Below are 22,279 nucleotides of genomic sequence, written 5' to 3'. Positions count from 1 at the left end.
ATCTGGGGTTGATTAAAGATGTCCATGGGCGGCAGTAGCCACTGCCGTGGTAGACTGTATGCTCGTCTGCTACTCCTATATTATAAAAAAAATAGGTACATAAAATGTGGTGAACATTTCTGTATGTCATGCACTCTGTGGTTTAACAGCCAATTAATTTCCCTTTGATTTTCATATCCGACTTAATGTCAATTTTAATTGCCCGTTCGATGGAGTCGGCTATATGGGATACTTCCTGTTTTAGAATGGAAATGAGTTTTCCAATTTATATGATTTTTGATGGCGTTTTAATTATTGTATTGTATGGAGTTTTTTGTTGCGCTACCTACTACAATGTTATTTTACATAGAAAATAGTACTTTTAAAATTCCAATTATAGTGACAATTTAGAAGCTTATAATTAGACTTTTGACGTTGGAGGTCCGTGGTTTCATCTTTCGAAGTTATTTTTGTGTTATTCATTTTTTACCGAAGTTTTTTGGGTATTAGAAATTAATTATCATTTGCTTAAGCGGCGACAACATTTTGAGAATGAATAAATGCATTTATTCTTAAAAAAAGTTGTCAAGAGTATGTGAAGTCTATTGCGCTATCTTATCTTTATATATATATATATTTCTTATGTGCGTGTGTATGTCACTGAACTCCTCCTAAACGACTGGACTGATTTTGATGAAATTTGTTGTGTATGTTCAAGGGGACTTGAGAATGGTTTAGATTCACAATTTAGTCCTCAACACATTTGTGGCCGACCTCAGATAGGACACTAATCTAATCTGGGGTTTATGGACAGTGATCATTAGATTGAATGCTAGTTTGCTATCTAATTGATTATAAAACTTTCTATAGTTTTTCTACTTTAAGTGATAACTTCATATAAAAGTTGACACCGCCCAAACAAATTTGTTTCGAGCTGCGTGAAGTAAGGTCAGTAAATAGCTGGGGGCATTCAGTGAACTTTTTTAATATTTTTGAGCCTCGGCCCACATATCAAGGCATCATTTTGAGTGAAACAGTTCACTGAAAGTTCGAGTGAATTGTTCGGCTTTATTTAACTTTGTTCAGATCTGTAGTAATTAATGCAATTTATATAATTTTTGGTTAAATGGAATATATATGCTTGTGATATCGTAGGAGGTGTTTAAGGGATTACATACATTCAAAGGGGTTAATAAGGAATAAATGTTAAAAGATAAAATTTGTAAGGGAAAAAATTACACATGTTGCTTATTTTAGCTTTTAAAAACGTGCGTATAATCGTTTATAAATGACATTTTTTATCAAACTTATATACAGAACGTTAGATTTTAATTAAACTGTCATTTATTAAAAATACTTTTTACATTCACAGCTCTACATTGCCGGATCTCTCTTAATTGCTCTTAAGATTGCCGGTGTCCATGGATGTCATTTGTGTGGTCGTCTATGTTTGGGTCTAGACCCAGAACTGACATCTACACCCATCATTTAGACAACTTGGCCGGGGATCGAACCCGGAATCTCTGTGCATTAGACTGGTATGGTGACCGTTCCGCCACACGTTCGTCATTACTCGTTAAGTCCTACTGTAATATGAATTTTTCAAAAAAAAAGTTCCTTGAATTTTTATGCTTCTAGTCACAATGGCTTAAGCTATGAGTTGTCTGTCCGTCAATATTATAGTTTTACTAGTGGTGCCCGCAGTTTCGCCGCATTTTAAAGAAATAATATGACATACATAAAACGGAAAATTTGTACCTGCATTGGAGTGACAGTGGTGCCATCTGTCGAAAATTGGTCTTACCCACTCTCAAACTCTCGTGGGCTCTTGGACAACAACTTTGCTAAATATCATCACTTGATCAAATGCATAGTTTCCGATTCGATAACTACTTACGAATTAAAAATTAAATAAAGAAACCTTTTCCCACGGACTAAATTGTGAATCTAAACCATTCTCAAGTCCCCTTGAACTCGCACAACAAATTTCATCAAAATCAGTCCAGTCGTTTAGGGGGAGTTCAGTGACATACACACGCACATAAGAAATAGATATATATAGTTTTATTATTATTTACAGACATGGGTATATCGTCAGTCCTGGATCATAAATTCTCCTCACATCAAATAACCTCACATCTCAATAGAGTGAGGCGCCAATGTAAATAAGGCTGTATAATTAATCTGTAATTAGTTGTTATGGCGGATTGGGAGCGAATGTGATTTATGTATGGAGATTCACCACATTAATGAATGTAGGTAAATGAATATTGACAACAGAATTAAGTATTTTGATATAATGGTTGGAAATCCTACCTGTATTTATAAGATAATGGGTATGATAATAACCCTTCGTGGTTCAGCTCCAGAGACGTTACCTCCACGGCTATGTCTTTCTTATAAGACGAGTGTTAAACACTGATATGTTCTAATTTGAAGAATCATAAAGCAAAGATACCTTTACTTCGACATATCCAAGTTAGGATTGGTAGACATCACCTTAAAGAACTGTTTTTAACTCTTAGGCATCCAAGTTTCCTCAGGATTTCCTACACCCTTTAAGCAAGTAAGAATAACTTTGTCATACACATTTAACTTGAGAAACACACATCCTGGGATTCGAACCAGTTACTTCCTGATTGAGAGAAGTTTGTAACCACTAGGCTATCACAACGTTTACTTGCTACAGCTCTCAACATTTAGAAGTTGGTGCCTTATTTGATGTTCACTGGGAATACCCAACGGTGGTAAAGACCATTTACCATTACGTGGTGCTCCTTTTCTATTTTAATCTTAACAAAAACATACCAAAGTCGTGACCCATAAAGAAAATTTGTACCGCAACCTTTGTCCCAAAGTACCAAAGAAAAATCTTGATTCATGATCATAATGAACGTAGACAGCAAAGTTATTAAAAATGTATCCCCCGAGTTGTAAACTATAACGCATTTAACTCGCAAACTGTTGAAGTTCGCGAGATTTATAATAAATTCAGACGTCGCGAAGTGAATATTTGAACCCGTTGCTTCGTACTCGCAAGAGATACTAAACGCGCGCAGTGCCGCCCGCGTGATCGCTAAGTTATTTTTTACGCGAAATCAGTACTATTTAAAAAGTAGGTACTATAGTTTTCTAACTACTATCATAATTGCGAGATTTATAATAAATTCAGACGTCGCGAAGTGAACATTTGAATCAGCTGTTTCGTGCTTGCAAGAGATACATAAAACGCGCGCGGTGCCGCCCTCGAGCACTAACTAAAAATTATATACTAAAGTTGTCTAACTACTATATTACAATTAATTCCGATTATAAAATAAACTTACAGAATAATTATTACTTTTAAGAAGGGTGAACATATAAATTAACATTATGTATTTAGATCCTATGTATAAGATAGTCTTTAATAAACGCAATTTAACCATATATTAATTTGATTTGACTTAAGCACGTTAAATATCGGCGATTCCGTGACTAAAACATACTTATTGTATGAAGGTAATATTATAAGATAACTGAAAACATAATAATTTAAAATTAATATTATAACACTGCCATCTATCGAGATATTACACAAACACTTACACCGAGAGATGGCGCTGTCCCCACAAAACGAGACCTTACATCTTAATTTAACCGAAATAAACCTTAACCAATGAGATTAACGTTTAAATAACGTGAATAGCACATTAATTGTACAATCGAGGCCTAAACAAACATCGAAGCTAGACCCTACATTATTACATATTTCGTTGAATTCCCCTAACAATGTGCTTTAGAATAAAATTCGTATTTGTAGGAAACTAATTCAGTATTATGTGTATTGCGGTAAGGGAGGGTTAACGAATATTTTCGTTAAAATCACATTGAATTATTGTTATAGTTGGGTTATAAGGGTGTTATGGACGAATTTGAATGTATTTGCCTAATCTTATGAATACATTTATTTCGTTTTACATTGTGTGTATTAAAGAGCAAACATTCGAATTTAAAGAACAATAGAAAGTACCTAAGTAGGTATAACACAAAGATTTGATTGTGGTGGCACTACTGTCATACCTATTTCTGCCTTGAAACAGCAGTGTTAACCGCTGCTGATTTCTAGTTTCATTTACTTCTCCCGCGGTTTCGCTCGCGTTACGAAGTAATATTTTCATCCCCTTTTTTAACCCCTTGGGGGTAGAATTGATCAAAATCCTTTCTTAGCGGATGCCTACGTCATAACATCTGCCTGCATGCCAATTTTCAGCCCAAACCGTCCAGTGGTTTGGGCTGTGCGTTGATAGATCACTATGTCAGTCAGTCACCTTTGAGTTATATATATTATGCTTTTATTATAGATATATAAAAAAATAAACTTACGTTTCGATATCGTTCGCAGCGATATCTATTTCATGATCGGCGGCCAGCACGCCTTGCCCGTTGAAATTGCTTTAGCTCTGAAACAATTGAAAGTAAACATAAAGCAGAAGAAAATATAAAACATAACTTCCAAATAAAATGATATCACTTAACACTTGAATAATATACATGGTACGAAGATTTCAACCAAACCAATAAACTACGCAAAAAAATAAGTTTCGATTTTCTGGGTTGCAACATCGATTCACTGAATCGATCCATTACTGGATATCGATTCAAATAATCGATTTTTTTAGTTCAAATGATCGATTTTTTAGACGACGAAGTTTTAGACTCGTTTAATATTCAATCGATCCAAAGTTTTGCCTACTACGATCGATATTTCACAATTCATACTCCACATTTTTAAAGCTCGATCTTTAGTAGCTAAAAATTGGACAGATTGATTATTAATAACGTGCGTTAGGTGTTTTCGGTTATACAGGCAAAGTCACGGTAATAAGCTACTAACATATTACCCGTCCAACGCCACATAAGACTTAAACTCTAATGAGCAAAAAACAAGTATTGGTAGTATTGGTACAAACCTACCATTAAATCATAGTCGTAGTTACCATAACTTCCCGTTGAGATCGACTATGATAAACGATGATCATTCATCACATCCAAATTTGAATTCAAATAACGCACGCAACGGTCGTTTACATCCTTTTTGACCATCATTGGTGAGTAGGGTGGCTGTGTATTATGTAATGAAATCGGGATTTTCGAACTTGTTGAAACAAGTTTAATTATTGTCATATTATAATGTTATTAGTATTACATTAAAAATGAAGAAAAAGTATTTTTTAAAGATTAAATCTGTATTAATTAGGTTTTTGATCATTTATTATCAGCATACATATGTCTGATGGTATGTGGTCATTGCCATTCATGGACATATGTAAACAACGTCATATGGAACAGGGATTCTATCTGAAGCCCATCAATGGGTTGCCATGCCAAAGGTCAAAGGTGCTTGCCTCGTGTGTAAATCAACCTTAAATATAATTATGCTTTCCAAAACGATTCATCGTTCCATCGTTCAGCGTTCCACTTATCGAATCAGAAGAGATGCCTCATTTAAACTGAATCACAATCTCAATGTTTATATCATTGCTAATATAATAACAACATTTTTTTATTATGTATTATGTGTTATTTATATCTGGTGTGAGATATCCTTTTATAAAAGTACATATTTTTTTAATACACTAACAAAGAATTACAAATAGTAAATATGACCCGAAAGCGATTCTTTACTGATGAAAAAATTTTATGGAAACAACGATTTTATGTTATTAACGGCTATCGCATAACATACTTGGAAACTGGGAAAATCCTACAAAAACCAAACAGCTGGTGTCCCTACTCGTACGGTCAAAGCGCTTTAGCCTTGGTTTAAGGCAGGTAGCAACGATTTAAGGTCTAAGGAATCCGCGGCATAGAGGAATCTTCGATTGTTTTCAGTCCTTTATTTACCGTTTCGTTTTTTTAGCGTCTAGCCCGAACTTTGGGGGTGTACACAAAAACATAATGCTTACGTGGAATTTATTTTGCCACGTCATTTTAAAGGCTTGTGTGTGTTGTATGTATGTAAGAGAGAGAGAGAGAGGGAACGTTAGCAAGCTAAAACGAAATCCTTAAACTGTCTCTTTTAAAGGGTCTTGAACTTTCTCTCCCATCTCACTGTATCAAACTAGACGTTTATTATGAAATAATATTTACAAATCTTTCCATCAACCCTTTCATGTTTAATCACTGTTCAAGAATACTCAACGTGTCATTTAAAGCACATAAGCTAATATTAAACCACTAGCGGTCACCCATCCAAATTTCGTCCACACGTGGTGGCGAATCGGAACGAATATTTAACGTGTTTTTCAAAACACAAAACTACGATTAAGCCACTAACGGTCACCCATCCACCAACGTACCTTAACTCTATAGAACAATGATCTGCACTAACAGTAGGATGTTTAACCACTAGCGGTCACCCATCCAACACCCATCCGCTAACGTTGCTCACTACTTGCGACCAATGCTACACTATTAGATACCTTCCCAACTGTGGGACCGAATAATAACGTAAATTGAATACAAGATGGGCAAATACCGAGAATTACGAAGGTCGACTAATCGTTTAGCAAGTTCATTGCCGCCGCGAGGTCGTTCATCGAAGGCTTCGCAAATTAATGGAGTATTAATCAGTCGGAGGTATTCCTACACCGGCGGCCAGTTCTTTGGTATTTGCGTCAGAATTGAAAATGAGATAAAAAACGAATTTCTTTAAATTGCATAAGGTTGAAGAAATATCATTGAATTGAGCAATTTACCAAAGATTGACATTGGCAATTCCTGACTAGCTAGACTGTCAAATTTTAAACTGTGATAGACGAATAGTGGTTAAGATTGATGTACCGGGCGTAAGATAGTGTAAACACCAGTCGGAGGTATTTTTTGCTAAGGGCCATTTATTTATTTATTTTTAAAGGTGGTAGAACCCTTTGTGGTTCGACTCCGGCGGCACCACCGCCACACCTATTTCTACCTAATAACAGCAGTGTTAAGCGCTGCTGTGTTCCGGTTTGAAGGGTGTGGTAAGGGAGACAGACTTTTCCGAGGCGTTCCAGCTTAGTCCTCAGGGGTAGCGGCGCATCTGTGGCCGACCTCAGGTAGGAATATCTAATCCTATCTGGGGTTGATTACAGATGTCCATGGGCGGCAGTAGCCACTTACCATCAGGTGGACTGCATGCTCGTCTGCTACTCTTAAATTATTAAAAAAAAAAAAATTCTTACCATTTTCCTAGTAGATTTTGCGTTAAAAAGAAAGTTTATCAAGTTAACCCTCAAATTCACAGTTTAAAGTCACTGCAGCTGACATACAGAAAAAAACACAATATATATAAGTCGTAACACATCATCATATATTAATATGATGAGTATCTATATAAGAATCTACAATATTAAATTCTTACTATAGGATTATCATCCAATAATATAATATTCATGTAATGCCTTTCACATTGGTTCAAAAAGGAAATATCCCCTAAAATAAAATAAAATAAATTCAACATCATATCCAAAGGCAACTTCGTTAAACATTATTTTCGCTGAGAGAAACTTATCATTTGTTTCGGGCCTTCATGGACGGAATTTAGATGTAAATGCCTACTAAAACAGACAAATAGTAGAATTTCAGACTCGAGATAATCAGATAAAAACTCAATCGGCCAGCCGGCTTTCCGCGAAAATCTCCCTTTATTAAATTTGGAAAAGCAAAATGGACTCTGCGAACGAAGAAACGCAATGTTTAGAAATGGCAAATAATCCTTAATACTAATACATTTTGTAGTGTTTTGTAGACCAGACGGTTTAGTCGGATTTTTAGGGCTACACAAAGAAACAGTACTAAGTAGTACTAAGCCGATGCGGATCGTCTGTTACGTAAGAAAATGCGACTTTTGAAAAAGGTCTCCTTTCAGAGTGAGAGGGGCTTGACCATAGTCCACAGCCCTGGCCAAGTGCGAATTGGTATACTTCACACAGAGTTTACAAGAGTTACCAAACGTATTATTTATTTTAAGGTACTCTTATATTTATCAGGCGTGCTATCTATTAGGTATCCTCTCGATGTTTTCCGTCACCGTTAAAATAAGTGATAAGCTCCTAATAAGCACATAATGAAAAAAAACAGATTTACGTGCTTAAATACTGATAGTGTGGGAGGAGCGTAAATTGATCTCCCCAGAGCAGAGCCTGATGGGGACATCGCGCTTGAATGACTCCAGTTGTGTTCCGTCGGAGATCTCGGAGCTCTCCACCAAGCGCTGAGGACGGCCAGGGGGAGGGTATTAGTGCGATAAAAATCCCACATAACCCGGCGACGCTCCCTACGGTGTCGGATTTGAAGGTAAAAAATGGTTAGCCTTAATGGATGCTCCATTTCATCCATCCATTTCAATCATAAGTCATAAAACTGCTAATCATTTCCACTTATATTTAATTAAGTAAAACATGACTGACAGGGATCAACCCTTAATCTGTCCTTCGACCATTGCCAGCTCATGTTACATATCTTAGCAGAAACTCTTAATAGCAATTATCACAACATTAACCCTGTCATTACTCGGGTCGCCGGGACCCGAGGGTCATAGTCAATTTGAGGCGATCATTCCCAGCCAGTTCAAACTGACTTCGTTCAATGTCAAAGGTTGTGATACTTTTTAAGGTAGAACCCTTTGTTGTTTGACTCCGAACCACCGATACACCTATATCGGCCTTATAACCCGCGTGGCGGAGAGGTCATCATGTCGGGCGCGCAGAGGGTCCCGGGTTCGATCCCCGGCCAAACAGAAATCTAAATGTTGAATTTAGGCTTCTCTTTCTGGATCTGGGTGTTTTTGAACCTCGGATAGGAGTCTAATCTTATCTAGGATTAATGGCACTAGTGGTTGAAAAACTGTCCCTTCAAAAATATCATAATTTTTCTTACCGTATTTTTTAAATTATGTTGAGTTATATGTACCTAATATTAAAAAAAATATATACAAATTTGACTTCTAAACTGTCTATTACTTTCTAAATAAGAATATTTAACCATTATGAAAACAAATTTACTCCAACACGATATACATATTTCTGACTTCGAAAAGCCAGAAACAAACAACTTTGCGATAAAGTAACTGTGAACTCCAGTACACAATTAGAAATAGCGGGTTACGAGTGTTACGACACTTTTATCAATGGGAAGGATGTTTAAGTTAGTGACGTACTGATAATGTGTACAAAGTTGCGTTGAAAGTTTCCGTAATTTTGTGTTATCATTATATTATGGGAAACTTCGTTATATGGAAGCTACTATTTTATATAACTAGCATAGATTAGTAAAGATTACTCACTCCTAACAAGAAAATTTAACCAGTTATGAGAATTGAAATAGTTGCGTAAAAAAGTTTTGCCACGTCTCTTATATATTATTATATTATATATTATTTTATATATTATAAAAGGTGACAATCCTCTAGTGAAGCTGGTGACTCCATACTGGTCCGACACGCAAAGGGTTCCGGGTTCGATTCCCGGCCAGATATATTTGAATAATAAATTTAGATATCTATTCTGGGTCTTCATTAATTATCACTTGCTTAAACGGTGAAGGAAAACATCGTGAGGAAACCTGCACACCTGAGAGATTTATAAAAAAACATCTCAAAGGTAGGTATGTGAAGTCTACCAATAAGCACTTGGCAAGCGCGGTGGACTATGGCCTAATCCTTCTCATTCTGAGAGAGACCCGTGCCCAGCAGTGGGTCAATCACAGACCTGTATTTTTTACATATAGATCAGGTCTGTGGGGTCAATAATGGGTTGATGATAATTTCTGGGTCTGGGTGTTTGTGTATGCGTCTTTGTGTGTATTCACGGGACACACAACAGGGAAAATTAGCGTGAATTTGTGAGTGTAAAAAAGTATTCTATTACAACAATGAAAAGGGGAAAGATAATGAAGAGTGGGACATACTGAACTGATTACGGCAATATGCAAAACATGTCTCGTGATTAGGGTCCGATTTTATTTGCACCCACACCTGTTCCCGTCCACCTTAATTAAGCGATGCATGGACACTGGGCAGTAGGGTTGCCACCCTTTTGTAAATAACATTTTTACGAAACATTGTTAAAATTTAGTAGGTACGTGAGGGAATAATATATGTTTCATCGTGACTCTAATATTATTTTATGCGTTCCTAGTATTGTGGTGTGCAAATAAAGAGTATTTGTTGTTGTTGTTGTTTTATTTTTTATAATATAGAAGTAGCAGACGAGCATGCAGCCTGATGATAAGTGGCTACTGCCGCCCTTGGCTACGATATCTGTAATCAATCCCAGATAAGATCAGATTCCTATCTGGGGTCGACCACAGTAGCTCCGCCACCCCTGAGGACTAAACTATTCGGAACCGCCACCCCTGAGGACTACGTTTCGGAAAAGTATTTCCCCTTACTATATTCTTCAAACTAGAACACAGCAGCGCTTAACACTGCTGTTGTTAGGCAGAAAGGGGTGGCGGTGGTGCCCCGGAATCGAACTACAATGGGTTCTATTACCTCCAAATGGACTAAAATACAGTACAATACTATATGGGTGGCAGCCCTACTGAACAGTGTTGTCTTATTACTTAATTTGAGACTGGGAAATGTTCCAATATGGCGTGTTCTGAACATTTGGGTGTAATGTTTCCGTATAGATTTTTGATTCGCAAACCGCCGGTCCCGGATTGAAATTAAGATGAGAAAATTTTGGTTAATTCTGAGCTGAGTTTGAAATTTACTTTTTTATATAATACAGGGATGGCAGACTAGCATGCGGTCTAACTGATTGTAAGAGTTACTGCCGCCCAGACATCTGTAATCAACCCCAGATAAGATTAGATTCCTACGTAAGGTCGGTCACAGATGCACCGCTACCCCTGAGGACTAACGTGGAATACTTTGATAAAGTAAGTGTGTGTATTTCTGTTGATATTGCTTTGTTAATGGTTATTACCACAACCGTGTATTGTGCCTAAAGTCAAAAAAATTTTTTTTTTTTTTTTTTATAATATAAGAGTAGCAGACGAGCATTTAGTCCACCTGATGGTAAGTGGCTACTGCCGCCCATGGATATCTGTAATCAACCCCAGATAGGATTAGATATTCCTACCTTAGGTCGGCCACAGATGCACCGCTACCCCTGAGGACTAAGCTGGAACGCCTCGGAAAAGTCTGTCTCCCTTACCACACCCTTCAAACCGGAACACAGCAGCGCTTAACACTGCTGTTATTAGGTAGAAATAGGTGTGGCGGTGGTGCCGCCGGAGTCGAACCACAAAGGGTTCTACAATTAAATAATAGCAATGATAAATATCAAACTAGTCGGTAGTCTCAAAACAATAGATCTACCAAAATTTACATAACTCATATTAATTCATTAAGATAACATTATAAGGAAATCTGCATGCCTAAGAGTTCTTAAATAAGATATTACGGAGTGTGAAGTGAGGGAGTAATATGTGGACGTGTTGCGTCCACATATTACTCCCTCACTTCACACATGCTCGTTTGTATTTCAATCTACAAGTAAATAAGCATTCTGGTCGACTACAAGTATTAGAAATTCGGACCTATTGTATAAATAGCGAATGAGTAAGTTTCTCGTGTAATAAGCAAGTACGGAGTCCGTCCTAACACGTACAGACAGGCCGGGGAGGTACCAACACCGCACCTATTTCGGTGAGAGAATGTAGATTGTTGGCTTACATAGCAACCGGAATGGTAACGCATGATTTATCGGTTTCAGGTACAACCTCTCTTCTATGAGGATCCATGAATTGACGCACATGAACCATTATTTAGCATTAAGTCTGCCTTTTGCACCACATTGTTTTTTAACATGGTCAATAAAGAGTAAATAAATAAATAAATAAAAGAGAAGCGATAGTTCAGTGGTTGTAACTTGGCCGATCAATCGGGGTGTCATAGTTCAAACCCCAGACACGTACCTCTGATTTTTCAAAGTGCGTATTAGACATTAATTAATAATTGCTGAAACTGTTAAGAAAAACATCGCGAGGAACCTGCACGCCTGAGAGCTTTAAAAAGTGTAAAGTCTACAAATTCGCACTTTATTATAAGTAGATAGCCACGCATTTGCCTGATGGTGAGTAATGATGAGGCCACGGTTGCCAACTTAGGGGTTTTCCCCCCAGATTTAGGGGGTAAATGAGTGGTATGGGATTTTTCTAGGGGTTTTATATGTCTAGGGGTATTTTTAGGGGTTTTGTAAAGGCGCGGCGAGCAAAAAAGCTTGCACGGAGTCCAAAACAAACATGTTCTGAGTCGGCACTGCATCCCAAAAAAAAAAGTGTAATATATTTTTAGGGGAATTTTCAAATAATTAATGCAATTATAGGGGGTTTCGACTTCAGTTTAGGGATAAATATTTTTGAGAGTTGGTAATACTGGATGAGGCCTATGATGTGGCACGCATACCTAGAAGTAACCTATTCACTCTTGATTTTAAAACTCTTAGATGCTCACTTGTACTTAAATCTTCCACAACTAAATACAAGTCCCAAATATCTTGGTCGGCTAGTATTAGAAATTCGGGTCTATTGTATAAACAGCGAATGAGTAAGTTTCTCGTGTAAATATAAGCAAGTACACAGTCCGCCCTAACACGTACAGACAACACATAAACTGTAACTTACTTAAACTTGCTACACTAACTAATGAATTGAGATGGCTGGGAAACTGTTCGGCTAACCCACTTAGATGTTACGCTCCAGAATTGCCTTTCAGATATATATAGTTACGAGAAATAAAATATGAAAAAAGCAGTTCGAATGTACCTCCCCGACGGATTCATACTAGTTTGAAGATGGACCCGTTATGGTTTGACTCCGGCGGTATCACCGTCACACCTATTTCTACCTAATAACAGCAGTGTTAAGCGTTGCTGTATTTGAAGGGTGAGGTAAGAGAGACATATTTTTCCGCGGCATTCCAGCTTGGTCCACAGTGCTAGCGAGGCATCTATGGCCGACCTCTGGTAAGTATGTAATCTTATCTGGGGTTGATTACAGATGTCTATGGGCGGCGGTAGCCACTTACTATCAGACGAATCGCATGGTCGTCTACTACTCCTATTATTATTATAAAAAAAAAATGTATGAATCGGCTGGAGAGATACCTCCATACCTATTTCTAGTGAAACATTGCTTACATGCTGGAAGGGTATGGATTCCGGCTTCAGTTAAAGCCTACTTATATAAGAACTTTCTAGAAGAAGAAATGCCTAGAAAGGTGTAGTTAGATAATTAACACACGACTTTTAAGTTATTTCTTGAGTAGCAACGAAGCTCTGTAATTTCTGATTAGGTACCTATCTGACATTTATTTTAAATTTGGAAACTTATTAATATTAAAACATGAATCGGTTTGTAAAATTTCTGCCCGTCTGCCTATACATTTATCTATTTTCATAAGGCTAAGCTAGCTAGCTAGCTTTCTGATCGTGAAAGAATTTTCATGATCAGTTCAGTATTTCCGAAGATTAGCCGTTACAAACAAACAAACAAAGTTACAAACTTTCTCTATAATACTATTATGGAAGTATAGATAAAAGTTAAAAATTTACATAAGTCGGTATTAATTACCGCTTACAAACATGTTTCTAATTAATATGAAAGTTTATTCTGTATTCAGTGTATTTCTAAGAAACTCACTCCCACTCACGTGGGAAATTATTTCGGTTTCTAATAAGGAATCGGGCATCAAAGGCGTTTTTCCGGGAACCATAATAATTTGTTCCTGTAGAAGACGTCCTGCTAATGGTATATTGACGGTTTATTATCTTTTATACTGACTTGATGAAAACGAGAGTGGAGAATTATTGAAATAACAAAATCCGACTGCCTAAAATATAGGCAATGTTAGCACAATTTAGACGAATCCAACGATAGCTCATATGTTAAAGTCTGTCAAGCCATTTGAATTGAAGGGCGTGCTTAAGAATGAGACAGATATATATATACTCTTAAGAAATGAAATAAAATATATTCATTTTGTATAGGACAACGGCGGCACTTACAAATTGTCAGTTACAATATTTTCTTAAACTACTACAGGATCGGAATGCGACCTCTACTAAGAAGATCCGGTAAGAAACTCAGTGGGTTTGTCATTTTTAATTTTAAAAATAATTGTTCTCTTTTTATTTTTTTTTAAATGCCATTATTTTTACATATAATTAATAAAGCATTACCTCCACATTCAAGTAAAAAGCACCCTGCCTTTCCACTAATTTGTGTGAGGTAGCTAAGCTTTGGACATACAAACAGAAAAGAGCCCTATACAAAAAATGTAGGTCATTTTTATTTAATTAATTGTGGTGGCAAACGAACATGAAGTCCACCCGATGGTATTTGCCGTCCATGTATAGTTCGCGCTAAATTGCTAGTCCGCTCTGAAGTTGTTGCGAGCAGGTGTAGTCATACAATTTGCGTGGACTTCCACGACGCCGTGTCGCGGGTTTGTGTTTCCGCCCTAAGATGGACGCCTTATGAATAAGACGGATGACGGCTATCCTCACCACCGAAAACCAAGAAATGCTTCACGTTTCTATTTATAGTCCTACTAAGGAGTTCCTCCTTAGTAGGACTATAAATATTCTACTATGGTAGATTGATCTACCACTAGTAACTAATAAAATGTCTCAATTGCGTGATAATTTCAGTCTAAAAGAAGTTAGAATTCTCATAATACTACTACTATTATATACTAGTTAAATATTAACATATTATTAGTAATATATACTAGTTAAATATTAACATATTTTTACGTATTTTATTCAGCGCGTTAGCTTACCAAATTGAAAACGTTCGTTAAATATAAAGAAGGCAATTTAATTAAAAGAATTCGTATTTACATACTCCCACAATTCAATTTCCATATAAGTTCGTCCAATGTCGATCGCTCGCTAACCGCGCAATTTGAGAATAAAATTTAATACTCGAAAACATACGTTCGTTTATTTGACACGTACACGAGGCTTTAATCCTTAGAAATGTTTTTTATGTGTAAAGTCTAGTAATTCGTAATTGGGTAACGCGTTGGACTGTGGTTCGAGCCCTTCTCATTGAAAGTAGATCTGTGCCCAGCAGTGAGACGGTAATTGGTTGATAACAATACTGATAGTATATTTTTATAAACGCTCTTATGTAGTGCACGAGGTATTTAAGATTTACTAAAAATGTACTTTGCAAATATTATAAAAAAGGTATAAACGTAACTATTTCAAATTCTTTTTTTATAATTAATTATTGCAATAATATAAGTCGAAACTCTTTATACCTTACTACGGGGATAGGGATGTTTCCAAACTAAGGAGGCTTGAAACATATTCCACTCTACTGCTACGATGTGGATCGGTGCTTAAGTTGATCCTCTCTAATATTTTCCTAATAAAACAGCCGCGACCAAAAACGCAATCCACACCCGTGTGTTCCCACAGAGAGCTATCTAGGCGCCTTACCGCAGCACTTTTAAAATATTAATTAGGCGACATTACGTTCCCGTGTAACCTAATATACAATTTATTGGATTCGTGCTCTCCGGCCCGGCAGGTAATTAAGGCTTCCACATTTATTCGCTTGCTTTCCCATTTTCACGTAATGGTATTATACATGGAAATTAGGCGCCTTTTTCACTGCTAGCAGAAAACATTTTTTTTTTTTTATAATATAAGAGTAGCAGACGAGCATGCAGTCCACCTGATGGTAAGTGGCTACTGCCGCCCATGGACATCTGTAATCAACCCCAGATAGGATTAGATATTCCTACCTGAGGTCGGCCACAGATGCGCCGCTACCCCTGAGGACTAAGCTGGAATGCCTCGGAAAAGTCTGTCTCCCTTACCACACCCTTCAAACCGGAACACAGCAGCGCTTAACACTGCTGCTATTAGGTAGAAATAGGTGTGGCGGTGGTGCCGCCGGAGTCGAACCACAAAGGGGTCTACCACCTTCAAATATGATCGCGTTTTAAATTAATTGCTCTAACTATCAAAATTGTCACTTTTTGTTCATAAACACAATTGAAACTGTGGTAACTTACTAACTTATTAGTATTTAAAAATTACTTTTGAAAAGAAAAGGCAAGTTTGTTACTCAAAATAAAATAAGTTTCAGTATACTACAACAAAGTTCTGTAGTCGGCGCATAAAAAATACTTATTTCTAAACATACCGACACCAACACGGTACTTATTTGGACCCCGACGTAAACAGAATCTACGAGTATAATGAGCGCAGACTATGTCTATAAAACACTGAGGGATTAGATATTCCTACCTGAGGTCGGCTAAAGCTGCGCCGTTACCCTCGAGGACTAAGCTGGAATGCCTCGGAAAAATATGTCCCCAATTACACCCTTCAAACCAGAACCTAGCAGCATTTAACACTGCTGTAGTGTAGGAAGAAAGAGGTGTGGCGGTGGTGCCGCCGGAATCGAACCACAAAGGGTTCTACCACCTTCAATTCTAAGCTATAGCCGCCGTTAGTAAGACCAGGGTTCTGGTTGCTTTTACGCTCGTTGCTCTTAATAAAAAGATTCAATAAACTAGTATTTTCATTTAGAACCACAATTTTCGTTATTCTTTTATTTTATAATGCACCTACTCGTTTTGCTGGTTGAAGAATTTATTTACCTTTACCGAATTTAAAATGAGTGAGAAAGTTCACTCAAGGTCTTCGTGGTTTTACTTCGAAAGCACACATTCACCGGTAAGTAGGTAAGCATACCTGTGTTATAATATACTTATAATAACTGCAGTATTTAATGATGGTGTCTTTTTATAATATTAGAGTAGCAGACGAGCATGCTGTCCACCTGATGGTAAGTGCCTACTGCCGCCCACGACATATGTAATCAAGCCCAAATGGAGATATTCCTACCTGAGGTCGGCCGCAGATGCGCCGCTACTCCTGAGGACTCAGCTGGAACGCCTCGGAAAAGTATGTCTCCCTTACCACATCCTTCAAAACGGAACACAGCAGTGCCTTACACTGCTGTTAATGATTAGTGGCTACTGCCGCATGGGCGGCAGTAGCCACTTACCATCAGGTGGATTGCATGCTCGTCTGCTACTCCTATATTATATAAAAAATAAAGTGGCAGAAATAGAAGTCTCGGTGACGCCTTCGGAGTCAAACCACGAAAGGTCCTACATTTTTACATTAAGCATTCGTCTACATTCATTAATTAATGTATGAATTAATATTTATATTCATATATTTACGAATTAAAATATTACGGATTAACCGAAATGATACATTTTAATGAATCCACATTCACATTGAGAGGAATGATGATTAAATTCGTTATCGAAATAAATTAAACCGAGATACAATTAATTGATTATATTGAGCGTATTATGTTACCGAAATTATGAACACAAATTAATTTTACATAGTCGGATATAATTCAAAAATACACAATGAGTGATATAATGAAGAATTGAACGAACAGAATATTTACTAATGATACGCATTAAATATTTTATGGTAGATCACTTCACGGTAAGTAGTCACTGCCGTTCATTGACACCACCCTTTTTTTTCAACCCCTAATAAGACTGAAGACCTGTCTAAAGTTGGTGATATATTTTGGTACCAATTTGGAACGTTTGGCGTTTAATATGCCTTTTTTCTACAGCTTTCAAAAAGCAGCCATTTCTTTTAAACAATGTTTTTGATGTACTTTTACTATGTTGGTCTAATGCGAATTGGTAGATTTTTTAGTAGACTCCTTTGTCCTCCAAATTTTCTAGAAAACTCTAGGGCACTCTTACAATTAACTTAATAGCATCCAATTTAGTGATACAGAATTTCACACAAGCACAATTTTCTAAAAATAAATAAATACTGGCATTCGAACCCCCATCCTGCGTGGGACATTAAATTTTATTTTACTGAGCTACATACCTGAGCTTATTGTTATAGAGAAAATTTATTAGACATAAGGTAAATACACCAAAAACCGCATTCTTATTCAAATTTAAGATAAATGATAAAAAGATCACACATCAAAGGGCCAACCCTTGCTACTTCACAAACGAACGACACGGCTCATATCCCTTAAATTTCATTTCTTAATCGTCCGCCTACAAGACTGAATTACCCCAATTTCCGTCAAGTTCACCCTTTTAAAAGTACTCTTGTGAATTGCTAAATTACGTTACTCATAAGGCTGTGCACACAAGATGCACAAAATCTTTGTTTATTGTCCCATTTTTGGGAGTTTAAAAGGTGGTAGAACCCTTTGTGGTTCGACTCCGGCGGCACCACCGCCACACCTATTTCTGCCTAATAACAGCAGTGTTAGGCGCTGCTGTGTTCCGTTTTGAAGGGTGTGGTTAGGGAGACAGACTTTTCCGAGGCGTTCCAGCTTAGTTCTCAGGGGTAGCGGCGCATCTGTGGCCGACCTCAGGTAGGAATATCTAATCCTATCTGGGGTTGAATACAGATGTCCATGGGCGGCAGTAGCCACTTTCTATCAGGTGAACTGCATGCTCGTCTGCTACTCCTATATTATAAAAAAACCTTTGGGTACAGAAAGGTAAGTTACTTGTTTGCATTGTGTACGCGCCTTATCCTCAGCTGACTTCCTAAGTGCCTTGAAGGATGTCATGATCACCCATCTATGAATATAATTGGCCCAACAAAGACGTTGGTCTCCTTGTTAGTTTAAGAGAAAAGTTTCGTCTTTGATGTTCATACGGAGATCATGTTTTACGCTATTCTAACCCCTATTCCCATAGACATTAGGGGTAGATTCCTTTATGTGCACAAGTAGGTGGTGCGTGATTTCTGTGGGAACATTTTCGGTTTGAGAAGCGTAGTCGGTCGATGTAACTCATTACTTAGTAAAACTGTAATTGATGCCTTCAAGTTCGTAATGGAATTATGGATCTGTAATTCTACTAACAATATACTGCGGTTCCCTCTGATGGTAGAATCCTTCGTGGTTTGAATGCAAAGGGAAGTTGGCCAGACGTATTTCTGAATAGCAGTGTTAAGCGATGCTGTGTTCTTGTTTGAATGGTGTGATAAGGAAAAGACTCCTGTTAGGCGTTTCACCTTTGTTCTCAAGGATACCAACGCATATGTTATGGACCTAAATTGTAGCAGTGATCACTTATCAGGAGGAATAAAGGTTGTTTGTCATACAAAATAATAAAACAATATTTTTATGGATATTTATAACATAAGCATAATGTACTCAAATAACAAAGCAATTGTAAAAACAATATTATTTTCTTTTTGTGAAGCCACAAAAGGGAAAGAAATTACTAGAAATACCTAAGATTCCTATTAGACAGAGCTATGCTCTACAGTCATAGGCAAAAAATTGATATCCAAAGGTCAAATTAAAACAATTTCTAATAGGCTTTGAAGGTGGTAGAACCCTTTGTGGTTAGACTCCGGCGGCACCACCGCCACACCTACTTCTGCCTAATAACAGCAGTGTTAGGCGCTGCTGTGTTCCGTTTTTAAGGGTATGGTAAGGGAGACATACTTTTCCGAGGCGTTCCAGCTTAGTCCTCAGGGGTAGCGGCACATCTGTGGCCGAACTCAGGTAGGAATATCTGATCCTATCTGGGGTTAATTACAGATGTCCATGGGCGGCCACTTACCATCAGGTGGACTGGATGCTCGTCTGCTACTCCTATATTATAAAAAAATAAAATAAATAAACGGCAGAAATTGTCAACTTACGATCCTTGATTGCCAACACATTGACTATACATAACAAGCGTTACATATGCTCTTACACATAATAGGAACCAGGCTACAAACTAAAAGTTAATTCTTAAGCACGACTAAACATCCCTCTTATCAAAAACATGTGTTTTTTACTCCAATTGTCGTCAACCATCAAAGACAGACCACTTACGTTTTCTCGTATAAAAACTCGTACAAAAAACGGGTACTATAGGACACAATGGGTCCCATTGAACGGTGTAACTAATAAGGGTATGCGGGCGGCGTCTGTGCCACAGCTGAGAGGATAGTTGAAACAAACCGACGGACACATAAGTACGTACAGATACTGACTTATACGGCGGAATTCTTTTCTGGTGCTATGTAAATAACACATATGCGCGACTTGAGTTTTAGAATGTGTGTGTGTTATGTGTGTATATGTGCACTAATAAAAAGTAAGACATTCTAAAAAATATAAACAATTTTTATTTCTTGTCTGTGTAACTATCAAATTTTATAATATACTAATTTACGCTTTGTTAAATTTAGGAACAATTTATTACATTAAACTTAGTTTTTCTTTATAATTTCTTTAAAATAATTCTTTACTCACACCTTGTCAGAATACTTCCTAAATAATATTTAATTTCATCATCATTATCAACCCTTACTTTCCCACTGCTGGGCACGGGTATCCTCTCAGAATAAGAAGGATTAGGCCATATTCCACCGCGCTGGCCAAATGCGAATTTGATTTTTCAAATTGTAAATAATTAAAAAAGCAGCCCTCAGCTCTCATAATCATTGATCATTGGGCACCTACTGCCACAGTACAACTAAATGACCATGCTATTGATCAGTAGAACAATAGTTCAACTGTTAGGTTGATGACAGTAGCTACACTGTAACAGCTCCCCTCTGTTATGATTCTCATCATTGGGCATTTTCGGAGCCAGTATCAGTGAAGAAGTCTAACGTAATCTTTGATAAATTATTGGATGATCATATTGATGATAATTGATGAGAGTGAAATACCTAACGACAATGATTATCATCCAATCATCACCATCAATTGTATCACATCACAATACTCAAATTTCAATCAATTTATCAATAGAAACACGTAACACAGTACTTATTATGACTGCGTATCACATGGCGTCCTATCAGTCTGCTGTTCGAAACTTGTATATATAGCAAGCAAAGTAAAAAACATCGATAGCGCGATTCAGCCGCTGTCATTAGTATGGAGTTGGCCGAGCAGTGCCATCTAGAGATGAGTTGCTTGAACTAATCATGTACAAATGTAAAAAGTATGTATTAAAATGATATTAGATTTGTAGTCACGTGTAATATTTTAATGTCAGCAACCAATTACTGTCCCACTACTGGACATGGCTCTAATCTAAAACTGAAATGGGTTTTACCAAAGTCCACCGCGCAGACCATGTGCGTATTGGTAGACTTCATACACTATTGAGAATTTTTTAAAAACTCATACGTGTGAGTTTCCTCACGGTGTTTCCTTCATCGTCAAAGTGTTAATTAATTGGCAATACGCATAACTTTGAAAAAATTAGGAGACTGGGATTTGAACCTTGGACCCCGCGATTGAGAGGTCGAGTTTCAACCATTAGGCTATCGCTTATTAAAAAGGGTAAGCGAAGTCTACCAATTCGTACTTGGCAAGCGCGGTGGACTATAGCTTGTCCTTTTATAATTCTGAGACGAGTCTCGTGCCCAGCAGTGGGACAGTATGGCATGGACGACGATACAAACTATTATTCCTTCAGACACAGCATAATCAGAAAACATAAAACAACCTAAGGGCTAAAGAACTTCCTAACCTTACACATTGTTTAAGTTTCCTAGCGTGATGTCTGGTTTTAAAACAACCACTCCACTTTGACCCCTTTAAAGCTACATTAACTTCTATTTGGTTTCTTGGTTACAGCTCCAAATAAACTGGTCCATTTAGAAAGACGGGCGTTAGGAGAATTCTACAAAGCTACGTAAGTACATTTGAATTCGTGCTCACTATGTGGATTGTCTATATGTATTGTCATTGTTAGTACTTGTATTAAAAGTTGGTAAATGTGAGAAAACCACAAAAGTGGTAAAACCCTTTGTGAATCGAATCCGAAGTCACCCACGCCACACCTATCGCTGCCTTTTTTATAATAGGAGTAGCAGACGAGCATGCAGTCCAGCTGATGATAAGTGTCTACTGCCGCTCATGGACATCCGTAATCAGATAGGATTAGATATTCCTACCTGAGGTCGGCCACAGGTGCGCCGCTATACTGAGGACTAAGCTGGAACGCCTCGCCTAATAACAGCAGTGTTAAGAGCTACTGTTATCCACGGGCAGTACTGACGCATGCCATCAGGTAAACTACATACTCAAATTATAAGGTACGGGTTAGCGGCCAACTTGGGTTGGATGCTTTCCAAGCACCTTTACATCCTCCGACATCGACTCATCGAAACACGGATGTTTAACCACTAGTGGTCACCCATCCAACTCCTGACCATTATGTAAATTTAAAGATCAGTAACTATCGACATACATTATGATGTACATATGTATG

At 37.4% G+C, this 22,279-nt stretch overlaps 1 protein-coding gene across 4 annotated transcripts in view; it reads right to left on the bottom strand.

The window, feature by feature from the left end:
- brat (tripartite motif-containing protein brain tumor) overlaps positions 1–22,279 on the bottom strand; it is a 636,751-nt gene that overhangs the window by 140,677 nt on the left and 473,795 nt on the right. For all 4 annotated transcript variants that reach the window (XM_073089636.1, XM_073089638.1, XM_073089635.1 and 1 more), the window contains one exon: positions 4,342–4,418. The gene's annotated coding sequence lies outside the window, so the exon portion shown is untranslated. The remainder of the gene's footprint in view (positions 1–4,341; positions 4,419–22,279) is intronic.

The sequence above is a fragment of the Epargyreus clarus genome, unplaced genomic scaffold (assembly GCF_041222505.1).
Source record: "Epargyreus clarus isolate Ecla_fem2 unplaced genomic scaffold, WU_Ecla_fem_2.2 ptg000029l, whole genome shotgun sequence".
Lineage (NCBI taxonomy): Eukaryota > Metazoa > Arthropoda > Insecta > Lepidoptera > Hesperiidae > Epargyreus > Epargyreus clarus.
Note: the sequence above shows the minus strand (reverse complement) of the source record. Positions and strands in the feature narration are given on the sequence as shown.